Source organism: Notechis scutatus, chromosome 3 (assembly GCF_049901735.1).
Source record: "Notechis scutatus isolate UNSWTSFEM ecotype Mainland chromosome 3, rNotScu1.2, whole genome shotgun sequence".
Lineage (NCBI taxonomy): Eukaryota > Metazoa > Chordata > Lepidosauria > Squamata > Elapidae > Notechis > Notechis scutatus.
In genome coordinates, this window is record NC_142011.1 from 73,515,732 (window position 1) to 73,528,393 (window position 12,662).

Sequence of the window (12,662 nt, forward strand, 5' to 3'; positions counted from 1 at the left end):
GTAGAAAAGACCACTTCCCTTCAGTGCTGACCAGTGTGGTCAGCCAATCAGGGCTTATGAAGTATGAATCATTTAGATTCCACTTTTTTTATCCATACAAAACATACAGAGATACATTTCACATATCTCATCAGTTGATGACTTATAGCTGAATGTATGGAATATCCCAACAAATGCTAGGCGTTGAAGTCCATTCCTCAGAAAGTTACTGAGGTTGAAAAAAAAACCTGTCCCAACAGACAGCATCTTACCTGATTTTATTTGGAAGTTTTATTTGTTGAAATAATGTATAAACACAGAGAGAGTTTACTACTTCATACTACATCAAAAGGATGTGTGGTTTGGATGTGGGAATTAGTTTCTATCTGATTTCAGATTCACATTAATTTCCATTAATGCAGACAGAGGTTAAGTCACATATAAAACAATAAGGTAAAATCCATTGAATGACATACATATAATAATAATTATGAAACAGACTAGTTCGTTAATGGGTCAGTCCCACAGTCTTAATAACTTTGAGATTTCAGCATATTAGTACCCAAGATAAAATATTTAGAACTGGTTTGTAAAAGTATTAATTCCCCTGTAGCATGATGGTCTCCACCTTCAAACCTGGTAGAATGGAGGCAGTGCCATATTGCAGACAAGTTGATTGATACTGAATTTCCTTCAAGATAATTAGATGCTAATGTCATCATTTTGCCAGAATGAAATGAATGTCACTTCATAACACTGCAGTGTAATACTAATTTCAGAGGGACTGTAATGTCACCTTGAAATTTGCTCAAGATAATGATGATCCAATTGCAGATCGCCCTGTTGTTTAGATGGTCAGCTCTGAAATGGGGGAAAATAGATTACTCTTTTTAGAACACAAACTGATTAGTTATTGAAGATGATCTTCTGTAAGAAAAAAACACAGATATTAAAAACCAAGTGATTAAAACATCTTATGTTATTTGGTGACAACCCTTTTTTCAGAAATAAACAAATGCTCAAGAATTGTGACAAAGGTAATTTGTGTCTGTGTATTACGATGGTGCAGAAAATCCAGCAAATATTAAAGTATTGTATATGATGGTATAATTATTTCAATTAAATCAATGCAAGTTGAAATCAATTAGTTTATACATTAGTTTATAACTTGGCTATAACGATTGGTTTAATAAATGAATAATAAATCCATTTAAAACTGCCAAACATTGGTTGGAAAGTGACCAATATCATTTGAATATTTGTTGTTTTCTTCAAAAGAAGCATAGTGAATAGGGGGTAGCCAACAATTAGAATCTAACATTTTGTCTGTAATATCTGAATGGCTCTTTTTCCAAGCCAATACTTCTTTTTTTTAAAAAAGTAGCTATTAAACGGTGTTTCATTTGTATGACTGTGATCAGACAGTCATACAAATGAGACAAAGAGAACAGCAAATCAGAAGCCCATTGTAACTTTATTGCTATTGTCTAATAGTTTAACTACATATTATTTTAAATAAGTTGCTTGTGGCTTGTATGAAGAATAAAAAATAAATAAACATTTTAATTGCAATAAAAGTCATGAGAAAGATGAAAATTTTCAATCAAGGAAAGAAGGGCAAATTTCCTTCCTTGTCATGATCCGGGCAGAAAGCCAACATGGAGGACACTTAGCAAATGTCTGGAGCACTTGTGAGTTATCCCCAATTCTCTCCTTGTCTAGAGAGGAATCCCAAGAGTCAGTTCATTCACTAGTTGTTCATTCTGTCACAGCTATTGGCTGTTCTCACAGCATAACCATCTTTGGTTAACCAACTTCTTCAATTTTCAACCAACCAATCATTTTTTTTCCGTTCCAGATTCTCCATTCTGTTTCTTCTCTTCAACTTATTTTTGAGGTTCCCCACCATTCCTTAATCAATCTGTTATTCAGTGTTATTTGACATTATCCTTTAGACTTTTTTGTTTGCTTTTGAATTGCTGCTAACTTCGAAGTTACTTTTAGCCCATCAATTATTGTGTGGGGATGTTGCCATTTTAAGCCTTCTGAATTTGCTGCTAGCATATTGAATTACCGTGTTTATATATTGAACAAAAATGTACATAGAGGCTTTCACACTAAACTTTTTTTAAAAAATCACTATTAAGCCACTGAGACCAACAAAAATCATCAATAAGTATAGATAAAGAGCTATGGTCATTTCCCATGATGCATTAATCTTTTCTGATTTTTATAAATGACAACAATCAAAATCCAGGCTCATTAGCTACTCCAAAACAAACAAAATCTTTTCATCTCAACTAGATTCTAGCTTGTAACCTGTACCTCTGCTTCACCATAATCAAAGAAAACACTCAAAATATAATGGAATAAAAAATAAAATTGCTAAAGAAGAAGAAAAAACTAAACTAAATGTGAAAAATGTGTTCAACGTAGGCACCTCAATGTTCCACAAGCTTATCTTATTTCAGGAGGAAATCATTCCTCATGTAAGGAGATGCAGATAAGGTTGATGACCTGTTGTCTTCTACTTCAGTAAAGCCAAGACATGAAAATTATTAGATGAACTCCAGTGACCTGTTACTTTAGCAGGAGATATCCTTGCAATAAGATCACCACACAAAGCTGGGTGAGTGGTTTCCCCCTCCCTGTGAATGTGTCTCTTTTTTTGGATCCTGGTATCTGTCTTTAAAATTTAGTCCCTGAATACTTTCAAGGACAAGCAAATCAAGGTGTCAGTAAATAAACATCCCTACGGTTTGTGAGACACAAGCCCATATGTTTGATGCTGAAATGTTTTCTATTGGGAACTCTACGGAAACCAGATTCTTGAGAATTAGATGATTTCATGCCTCATAAGTTTAATACTAACTGGCGGAAATCAAAAGGAATTAGCTTCTTTTTCTTTCATGCACAACTGTGTCAGAAGTGGAACGGCCCACTGTTGTGCCAAATGCTAATTTTAAGAAGCAAAAAGGGAGAGAAGTCGTAAGTTCTTGGTACTTCTGTTGAACTTCAAGCAATGATTCTATTGTGTGCTACAGTGGAGGTTTATGTAGCGTGCAGAGGGGAAACAATGATTCCTCACTCCACAGAGAAAAATAAAAAGCTGTATTAAAAAAAGGCTTGGAAACATTTCTTAAAAAGGCTAACAATAGTCATTGTCATAAAACTTATACAGAAATGCTTCATTGACTGTTCAAGGTTCTTTTTATGGGTTATCGGAGTTCATGCTTTACTCAACTAGAGTAAACTTCAGATTTGGCTGACTTGTGAACTAGATTAAAAATAATTATGCTACCCTAAATTAACAAGAGGTCTTTAAGCATATTGTGTTATGTGTTACATATATATATTGGTGTGTTAAATGTGTACACATAACCATATTTAATAATTTCAAAATGACAGATGAGGGCAGAGGGGAGAAAAACAGCTGGAAATGGAAAACTATAAACAGAACTCCAAAACCTTTGCATATAGATCAAAGGCTTTTCTATTTTCAAAATAGAAAAATAACTAACTCGGATGTTGACAATCTACACGTATCTGTCATCTGTTGCTGAAAATCAGATGTCGGTTTCTCCTTCTATTGAAGTACTCTTTTAGCCATCACTTATGCTGAATCAAAACAAAATTCTGCTGAAGAGGGAGTCAAGCTATTCTCCAAAGCATCTGAAGGCAGGACAAGAAACAATTGATGGAAAGTAATCAAGGAGAGAAGCAACCTAGAACTAAGGAGAAATGTCCTGACAGAATAATTTGCCTCCAGAAGTTGTGATGCTCCAACACTGGAGGTTTTATAAGAAGAGACTGGACAGCCATTTGTCTGAAATGGTATAGGGTTTCCTGCCTGATCAGAAGACCACCAAGGCCTCTTCCAATGCTACTATTCTGAAGCTGACTGAATCTAATGAGTCCAGTTCTGGATAAGATTCTCCACAAGAAGGGTGAGGTCCAAAAAGAATCATGGTTTTGATTGTTTTGATTGCCATCTTGATTTAAAAAAAAACCAATCAGTGGGCCTTCATTAGTGATTGAAGAATGTACAGGTGCACATTAATGTATTTTATTATATACAAGGAGACAAATGTGTTATAAATAAAATCCTTGGAGGGTTGTCTATGTGTTAGGATTACAACTTGAATGTCTACTCACAGCGAATGGTTTCATAAGGATTCGCCAATTCACAGTGCTTCTTCCTGTTTTGCTTTATTGCTTACAAAAAAAGAGAAAGGAACACTTTTTAAAGACCAGATTCATCAAATTCAGCAAAATTTACTGCTGTAGACAAAAGAAAGGGTTTTGTTACTTATCATTTATTGTGGTTGCTTCCAATGAAAATGCTCTACCTTGTCAGATTTTGAAGGGACAGCAATTCTACCACTCTGATCTTTGGATGTCCCAAAGTTGTGGAAGTTGATTTAGCAGAATCTAGGAAGGGCCAGGTTATTACTCTTTAAGGGGGGGGGGGGATAACCAGGTGTAAAGCCATTTTGTTTTCATTGGGATCAGCTATGTAGTTACAACTATTAATTCTGAGGGGAAAACTCAAGGGCATGGCATTTCTTCATCAGTTTAATCCATGCTACAGCAAGCTACAAACCAAGCAAGCCACAAAATGTATAGATGATGCTTTGGTGATTTATTGTGGATGTCCCAGGCATTTTCTTATTGCACTAATGCAAAGCTACCTTAGCATCTGAAATCTGTGACAAAGATGATGCCCAGGAGATGCCTTAGTTCACAGCAGCATTCCCAGTTGCCTACAGCAGTGTTGTAAGTGCAAAAACCCTGCCCATCTCTTCACAGTTCTGTCCTAAGTGGGCCTGCAACCTTTGATATTTAAAACAAATCAAAGTAACCATTTGCACATCTTTTGCACTGAACTCCACAGAGTGTTGTGAGAATTTAAAGTCTTTGCTCCAGATCAAGAGAGCAAAGCACACTGGAGAATTGCTTGCATTTCCATCATAGGAGACATTCAAAAAGGGAAACCAAAAGTCAGCCCCGCAGGTAGATGACCTGGTTTGCAGTACAATAGCATCTCAGTACGTGACTGGTATTTAGCTTTGTCACTTATATTTTTCAAAGCAAATCTTTGTATTATTAAATCTTTTGCATTTTTATATACTTTCTTAGGATAGATGATGTAAACAGACAGACAGACACCCTTTGCTATAATTGAGATGCCTCTTGGCTTTTGACATATGATATATAGAGAGAGATGGTATTTAAAAGTCTTGTTATATTTTCATTTTTTTTTAATTCATGTTGTGAAGGTACCTGATGCCTACTGTTCTTTTTATTCAAAGAACTCTTAATAGGGCAAATAACAAATGTTCACTGTTTTCGTAGGAAATGCCATTGATCACATGACTCACTATTCACACCCTTTTAAAAAAGTTATCTTTTTTGGGGGGGTGGGGGTGGATTTTGAATGTACAGTAAGCCTGCAGTCACCTCCTCCGATTTCAGAGTAAGAAAACATTTAAGAAATATAGCCTGCAGACAGCCAAAGATGGAACTAGTTGTCCCCAAATAATTGATAATATTTCATTATTGATTTTCTCAGAATTAATGCTAGGTTGAAAAATGAGTTACAACTTTTTTCATTTTTGAAAAATGTATTTCTTTTCATTTTCATGGTCTGAAAATATTGACAGCTTTCAGCAAGGCAATATACTGTATATATAAGGAAATGTTCCATTATTCACCTGATCACACTGCCTTATATCACAAGAGTAAGTTTCATTACACCTCCAATGACCTGCTCTCCAAAACATGAACATTGGGAAATGTTTCATTTCTTGCTTCTTTAAGCATATTGTGTTATGTGTTAAGTTATAATAAGGCAACAAAAGTACAAGTTCGAACTATTCAGTGAGGCTCAACATAAAGATATCAATCATAATGAGAAGTTGTCATTTTTAGATGTTAGCGATGCACTTTTAGTTATGATGAGAAATTTTCAGAGATTCACACTATTCTTTCCTCCTTGCTAATTGAGTAAAACCATATGGGCCATATCTGAAATGCAATACTTTAATAGAGAATTAATTTGAAGGGGATCTAAGTGCAAAACTCTGAATTTGGATCCGTTCTGCTATTGCTGGACAGCAGCCATGCTGACACAACCTCATTGTGTGCAATGCGATATGTAGCAAAAATATAGTGTATTCTGAGTGCTCCATTATATGCAGTAATTCTCACACCACCATTAGACTGCTCAGTGTTATTATCTCTGTTTATGGAAGAGTTCCTGGAGCCATTGTTATTTGGCTAAAACTGTTTACTGAATTCATGGATTTGGGTATGAAAGAAGTGAGATTGAGGTATCTAACATTCTATAGCAGAGTATATGATAAAATTAAAGCATGGTGATTTTCCATTGGAAGACAAGCCTTACAGAATTAATGTGCTATAGTGTCATCTGGAATACTTAGATGTTTTCATCAATGAAGCTCATTCTGATCAGTTATTGGTTCACCGAGTTTTTGCTGTGAATCGAATACTAAACTGGGAGAAGAAAACACAGTACAGAACTTTTAAGTTGCTTAGGACAAAGGTAGGACAAAAACATAAGAATTTAAACAAGAAACTTTTTTTAAAAAAATATTCTTTGCACAACAGAAATTAAAAATGACTGTTCGATGTTCAATAAAATCTTTGCTTTAAGCATGAGAAGATGTGGACAAACATTAGGCAGACCAGTCAAGCTTTTTAGAAATAATCTTTTGACAAGCAGTTACAAAATAAGAAAGCTGAGCCACATGAGATGAAGAAGACAAAAGTTATAGCATGAAATTAGTCACATATATGCACGCATACAATCCTTGGACTAAGAAAGACTGTAAATTAAGACTGTAACTTAAACCCCAAAAGGTGTAAAGTTTTCATTCATGCTGTTCGGTGGGAAGTGTGGAAGAATACCAACATTATTAGTAAAGTTGATGCCATTAGTAATTATCTTCACTCTTAGGTGATATCCATGGGAGAGAATGTAGCTACTGCTTGATGTCTTCGTGTCAATATTTTCCTGGAGAAATTTGTGATCTGGATGGAAGGTGCTGTTTTATACACAAAGGTGCTTGACAATTAATGCCTCCACCTAGATAACTTTAGTTGTAATAAGGGTATGTTAATAAAGCAGAAAACATCAATAATGTGACCCACATATTTCTGTGAAATGCTAAGTTTGATAACAATTTCTCTTTGAGTGATCTGCTGATTATCCTTAATCAGTTAATCAAACTTTCTCATGTGAAAATCATATCTTGTTCACTTTATTCATGATCACACAAATCAGCAGTCCCTGGTTAACCATTTTTACATTTTAGGCTCAGTAACACATAAGAGTAATGTCAATATAGTTGTCACAATAAATAACCTGCATTTGGTGATGAATATCATTTGGAGGAACTCTTTCAGCAATCAACTCAATCATGGCACATTGCTTAAAAGCAGGCTTTCATTTCACAAACAATAGCTACACAACCTTTTCTTGACAACAACTTCCTATCAACTAAAGTGAAAAAATAGAGCTTGAAGTGCCTCAGTACTACCATATGTTGACAACTTAAAATACAAGTGGCATTACTTTTAATTCAACTCTTGAGTCTATGTTGCATAAATTGTAACAAAAAAGGAATAACTGCACACAAAAAAAGGCAAAAATGAAAAGGCACAAAGCAGTTCGCAGTTCACAAGCACCATAGTATAAAGCTAAAATTAAGTTTATCAGTATCAAAAGCAATAGCAATAGCATATAAACATGAGATTAGAAATTAAATATTTTATGACAAGAACAATTTTTTGGGATGTGATACAAACCAGGGGTGAGATTCATTTTTTTTAACAACCGGTTCTGTGGCCGTGGCTTAGTTGGTGGGTGTGGCTTAGTGGTCATATGACTGGGTGGGCGTGACCAACTCGACATCACTCATGTCAAGAGGCGCTTCTCCTTGCCTGGCCTCTCATGACAGTGGAAATGCTGCAATGGTCATAAGTGTGAAAAATGGTCAGGTCACTTTTTTCAGTGCCATTGTAACTTTCAGTGGTCACTAAATGAACTGTTGTAAGTCAAGGATTACCTGTATAAAAATACAAAAAGCTTCTTTGCTTTCAAAAAGCTGCCCTAAATACTAATCATTAGATTAAAAATACCTGCAAGCCGGAGTTACAAATCAAGCAGGGTGCCAGAGTACCTTGAGGAATGAAAATAGTTAAAATGCAGTGATAATTATCAGCAGCCAACTCTTGCTCATAAAGTGAAACCCTTTAGCAGAGAGATCATTTAAGCTCTCCAGAAAAAGCACACCCAGGAAAGCAATCCTTTGATCCATTTGCACCACTTAAAGATACCAGCTGGTCTCACTCACCTTACAAGGAAAGGTCACATGCCCCCCCCAGAAAGGCAGGGAAAAAAAATCAGTGCCAAGCTTGCATCCTGCCTCTTGGAAGTATACCCCAAAAGGACAGTGCCAGATACCACTAAAGCACTAAATAAAGAAAGACCCCCTCCCCAGATAGAAAAAGAAACCATGAGGCAGGAAAAAAATCAAACACAATACAAATAATTAAATCACAACAGTAGCTGTTGCTTGTTGAAGCTGAATAGGGAAAATTATTCCATCAATAAACACAGGATTAAACCTTTACCAAAAACCAGTTTTAGACCAAAACTTAGAATGGGTATGTAAACTCACGTTTGAAAGTCAATCTTTCTTGCTAGCCAAGAAGCCTTGCTGAATGTCACTCATCTTGGTTCCCTGTCATTAAAAGCTTCTTTCTGACTGCTCTGCTTCATTATTAATTATTTCTTCAAAGCGCTGATTGCCCAGAGAAGAATTTCCTCACAGCAGCAGTGTAAAAATCTTAAAACAACCCTTCCCCTTTAAGAAAGTCAAGCCTCAGAAGCTCCTGAGAAACGAAGTCTAGGCATACTGGCCAGAATGTAATAAGGATGGAAAAAAAACAAAAGGAGATTGCTTCTAACTGCTTAGAAAGTTAACAAGGGGTTCTATAGAACTGGTAGAATCCCATCCCTGATACAAACTATATATAAATCCTGTCATGTGGAAGACCAACTTTCATTTGGAAGACCAACTATTCTTCTATGGAAAAATTCCTAATACCACTTAGAATAACCAAAACTAATGTGACTCATGGATATGAACAATTAGAATGATGATCTAAAATTCAATCTGTCTCAAGGTTCTTTTTCGTAATCCTACAACCAATTACAATCAAATAGAGTTGGAAGGTACCATGGAGGTCTTTTAGTCCAACACACACACTCAAGCAGGAGACCCTATACCATTCAGACAAGTGAGTGTCCAGGCTCTTCTTAAAACCTCCAGTGATGAAGCACTCACAACTTCTGCCAGCAATTGGTTAATTGTCCTCACTGTTAGGAAGTTTCTCTTTAATTCCAGGTTGCTTCTCTCCTTGATTAGTTTCCATCCATTGTTTCTTGCCCTGTCCTCTGGTGTTTTGGAAAATAAGTTGACCCACTCCTCATTGTGGCAGCCCCTCAAATACTGGAATACTACTATCATGTCTCTCCTATTCCTTCTTTTTTCTAGACTGGCCAAACCCAAATCCTGCAACAGTTCTTCATGTTTCAGTCTCCAGTCCTTTAATCATCGTATTTGCTCTTTGCACTTTTTCCAAAATCTCAACTTTTTGTAACATAGTACCCCAAACTTCATCCAATATTCCAGGTGTGGCCTTTGTAAGTTTTTATAAAGCAGTACTACTACTTCACACGATTTTGATTCTATGCTTGTTTATACAACCAAGGATTGTATTAGCCCCCCCCTTTTTTAGGCCTGGCTCATATTTAAGTGATTATCCACTAGGACTCCAAGGTCCCTCTCACAATTACTGTTTTTAAGCCAGGTTTCAACTAGTCTGGACTTGTACCTTTGGTTTATCCTGCCTAAGTGTAAAACCTTGCTTTTCTCTACATTCTTCGCTTCATAATTACTTCTCATGCAGCCAGAATAGTATTCACATGTACATGATTTAATTTCTTACCCTCAAGTGTTGATGAAGGAGAAATATAACATCATTCCTTATGTGGAATGTTTGCATGGTTGTTTGATTTCTGTAGTCAAATCAGGACGGGATGTTTTACTTCGCAGATCTTTCTGCCACATCTCATAACCACTTATTCACTGTGTAGACTGGTTTGAAACGAAAATTATTTGCATTTTATCTGCTGACTTTTCTGAAATTAACAGAAATGTAATGAAGTTTTGTTCATTTGCAGTTGCTGTAGAATATCCAGGTTTGATTTTTACGTTGGTTATGTCAATGAATTTCATATAGCTTGTGTGTGATTATCACTATTACAAGCAGTCCATATTCCTAATCATTTAATCAAGCTTTTAAATACAGCTTTATGTGGGAAAATAACATTTCAATTCATCAGTATGTTATAGCGTTCCCTTTAGCAGCAGTCCCTAACCTTTGCAACTCCGCAGATCGGCAGTGACAACAGGAGACAGGATGGTGTCGCATGCGCGCCCAATACTTGCACAAATAAAGCTTCACGCACTCACACACTCACACACCAGTTACGCAGCCCAGTTCTCAATGGGTCACAGATTGGTACCGGGCTGTGGACCAGGGGTTGGGGATCCCTGCTCTATAGGACAAAGAAGTATACTAAACCAGTGTGGGAAAGCGAAATATACAGAAATATATTTGAATGTTGGGGGTACTAAACTCCCTTATTTCAAAGGGCTTGCTTCTTAAGAGTTGTTCAAAACACTGGGAGCAGCCACATTTTTTCAGTTTTGCCAGGCTGCTATGTAGATTCTGCTTCAGCCACAAATAATAGAAAACAGTTTTATAACTGTTATAGTGAATCTGTAACAGGTGTGCTTTGTTCACCTTCCCACATTCTGCAACACTTCTTCCCCATTAAATCTAAAGCACTGCATAATCCTAGTAGCTGTCATGATATTAAAATTAGCAAGAAGTGAGGGCAAAAGGCATCTAGTGAATTTGAATATGGGGTGAGTGGAGGCACACAAAAGAAAATCTAATTTCATACAGTGCATAACTAAATGATGGCATTCCCTAACACAAGACGGAGAATTGCCAGCTTGGAAGCAAATTAGACAAATTTATCAAGGACAGCCAATCTGTGACTACTTAGTTATACTCTGGCTACAGTGTCTCTGGTAGCAGTCAGTATATCTCTTGATATACTGATAGTTTGACATAACAGTTACTAGAAAATATGATTAGGATTCTCTTGTACCAATTGCTCATAAATATCTGGTTGTCCGCTGTGGGTTCAGAACATGTGACATTGGTCTGATTGGGCATCATCCTTAAAGATGTTATATTTTATTACCAGCTGGAGCGTTTCTTTATATAATTATTGCTGAGCAATTTGATATGCTCTCTACATAGTCATATTTTATTGACTTTACATCGGAAAAAGTAGGTTCACCAAGGAATTCTTGCCTTTAAAATAACAGGCTCTATATTGTTGATCTCAGACCTTGAAGCAAAAATCCCACCTGTTTATTTTCACAGTGAGTCATTTGCATTCATTTGTATATACATTTACTGCCTATTTAGATTGCTGCAAAGGTGCTGGAGGAGAGCTGAGAGCTAGGAGGCCATAAGCACGAGCCTATTAGCAGTAACCATAATTGGAGCTGTCAGCAAGCAGAACTGGGATGCCCAGAGCTTAACTAATAAGCAGCAAAAATGCCACGGGGATTAAATCAGTAATAATGCTTCCATGCTGACCATACTCTTCCAAATATTTTACATTGATCATTAATTTGCGTTTATCTTTTCTGCTGCTTTGTAACATCAGGCTATGAAAAAAAAAAAAAAACCATTTCACATATGGAATGTTCAATCAGTGGTCAACCAGTTTTGAGTTGGAAAAATGCTATAAAGATCACAGCTGAGTAACGTTTTGCACCTAACCCTGGGGTGTCAAACTCACATCATCACATGACTTATCTTGACTTTCCCTTCACTAAAATAGGGATGGGCGTGGCCAGCGTGTGATGCATCCAGCCCACTGGCCGGGAGTTTGACACCCCTCATCTAACCAGTCCCAGTTCTCATCTTTTTATTTCAAGTGGAAGAATTTAGTAATGTTTTTAAAATTGGTTATGAAGTGGGTCACTATGTTATGTTGGCTAAGATTAAAAAAACAAACAGAAGCAACAACATTCTTATTAGGCTAGCTGAAGGTTTCCAAAATTTTTGCATGCTTTCAAGAACTATTTATCTGACAATATAATTACTATATGGGGCAGGGAGTAGAAAGGTTAAAGCACGGATGTCAAACTCGCGGCATCATGTTGCCATCATGTGATGTTTCACGATGTTTTCCCCATTCGTGGAACTGGGATGGGTGTGGCCTACACATGACACATCCGGCCCATGGACAGTCAGTTTGACACTCCTGGGTTAACAGAAGAATGTTCCTGGTGTCTAAGTCCTGAAGAAACAAAGACTTCTGGAAACTAAAAAGCTGGGAATGCAAGGCAACTTTTTCTTGATCTGACTAATCCAGACCATTTTAAAAAAAATGTTTTGTAAAGCACAAAGCAAGTCTCCAAGTCGCACCTTTGCTGTGTAATTACGTATGGTATTTCCATGACCAAATCACAACCTTGCTCGATGTCATGCACTCAAAGCCA

At 36.6% G+C, this 12,662-nt stretch overlaps 1 protein-coding gene across 1 annotated transcript in view; it reads right to left on the minus strand.

The window, feature by feature from the left end:
• Positions 1-708: 708 nt before the first annotated feature.
• The window catches only part of LRRIQ3 (leucine rich repeats and IQ motif containing 3), a 60,078-nt gene continuing 48,124 nt past the window's right edge, over positions 709-12,662 (minus strand). Inside the window, exon 9 of the mRNA XM_087960475.1 lies at positions 709-840. The gene's annotated coding sequence lies outside the window, so the exon portion shown is untranslated. The remainder of the gene's footprint in view (positions 841-12,662) is intronic.